Genomic DNA, 1,898 nt, shown 5'->3' with positions numbered 1-1,898 from the left:
GACTTGTATCCCTTGAAGGAGAAGGAATCTTCCCTCCCTTATTACTATAAATAAAGGTATTTTGTAGGGGAAACAACACATCCTCTACACAACCCTACAAATACATCTCTCTCCCTACTCTCTCCTCTACACAACTATATATATATATATATATAGGATGTGCTCTTATTATCTTCCGCCAGAAAAACCGAGTCAAATTCCAAGTGTTGCATTTTCAGTAGTCATTTGAGAAATTAAAACAAATAAGAGTAGTAAAAAGCAGCAGAGCAACGAGATTTCCTTCTATCCACCGAAAGAACTAACTGCATGCACTTTAAATAGCTCCATTTCTTTCAGAGCTTCCACAGAGTAAAGGAAAAACAGTGCATTTAATTTGGAAAGAACAGAAACAATGGCAGATACATTGACAGATGATCAACTGAACATGCTCAAGACTAAATTCAATACCTTCGACCCAGATGGCACTGGTTAGATCCCTCTTTCCATATGTACATGTATATGATGTGTGTGTGTGTGTATCATGTCAAGTACATACTGCCAGGGACGAAGGAAAAATTTCAAACCTGACTGGGCTGAACTTAGCTTCCGATCTAATTTTTCAGTTTAGTACACATACCAAGGTAAAAGATGATTAGCAATCCCACACATTCTTACCTTATTATGTTAATGTTTTTTACTGTAAATAATGGTATAGGTAACAAATGATAAATCTCCATGACTAAACTTAGCCCCGAACTATTATGTTCAGGGACGAAGCACTTATGTACTAACCAATAAGGATTTTTTTATACAATATATTACAATATCACTTTACACATGCATTTTCTTAATTACAAATACCATCAAATATCTCTTTATAAAAATAGTATGTTATTACTCATCTATTGATCTCCCATCCAATTTTTCAATCAATTTTTCAAAAATTTTATAGCTGAAACTGCTCTATAACATGAGAATCCTATATGCATTATGTGCATTTTTTCCACCGAATAAAATGAGTGGGGTCTGAACCCAAGGTGGCTCCGCACATGATTATTTTAATGTTGTTTATTTTATTCTACTATGTTGGGGTTTGAATCTGATTCAAGTAAGAACATATAAGAAGAGATTGATTCATCTTACTATTTAATAATTTGTCGATTTTTTTTTGTTTTTTCAGGCATAATCACTAGGGATCAGCTGGCCGATGTGTTGAGATCGTTAGGGCAAGATCCCACCGAGGAGGAGTTGGATCAATTTGTGCAGCAGCTGGGCAGTGAGGATGGGAATATTCACTGGGATAAATTCGTCGAACTCATGGCCCAGACAATTTCTGCATTAGCTGGGCAGTGAGGATGGGAATATTCACTGGGATAAATTCGTCACAGTCATAGCCCAGATTATAAACCCCAAGTGACCACTCTCACATTATTCTAGTACAATTGTCAATTTAAAAACTCACATTTTTGTCAAGTTATTGACGAAGAAATGTGTCAATATTTCTAAGATATAAAGATATTTATTTCTTTTTAACTAATGCGTATAATAAAAGGGTAAGTTTATCCTCCTATAAAGGTTTAATGCAATTTTGTATTCCTCCATATTGAAGGATTATGATTCAGCTTAATTTTACACAAATAATCTTTAAGTGAATATTGTGATCATTTCATTTTTAGCTTCAATTTCACATTTTGTGCTTGGGATTATGACAAACATATATGGGAGAATTGAGAGATGAACACAATTAGGTGTTTGATAAAATGTATTTGTAAATGCACTTTTAGCATAAAAAGTTGTGAGAACCTTATAAACCTATCAAGTTGCAGATGATATTACTGGTGCCCCTAAAAATGTCATATGTTATTACCTTTTCTTTCAATTAATCGACAATTGTCATCCATGAACAGATAAGCTCAATA

General features: G+C 33.9%; 1 long non-coding RNA gene across 1 annotated transcript; it reads left to right on the top strand.

The window, feature by feature from the left end:
- The first annotated feature begins 297 nt into the window (after positions 1-297).
- LOC137709836 (uncharacterized) lies at positions 298-1,580 on the top strand. Its single transcript, XR_011064936.2, has 2 exons — positions 298-467; positions 1,160-1,580. It is a non-coding gene; the product is annotated as an uncharacterized LOC137709836 (long non-coding RNA).
- The last annotated feature ends 318 nt before the right edge of the window (positions 1,581-1,898 follow it).

The sequence above is a fragment of the Pyrus communis genome, chromosome 6 (assembly GCF_041283825.1).
Source record: "Pyrus communis isolate YQ-2024b chromosome 6, ASM4128382v1, whole genome shotgun sequence".
Lineage (NCBI taxonomy): Eukaryota > Viridiplantae > Streptophyta > Magnoliopsida > Rosales > Rosaceae > Pyrus > Pyrus communis.
Note: the sequence above shows the minus strand (reverse complement) of the source record. Positions and strands in the feature narration are given on the sequence as shown.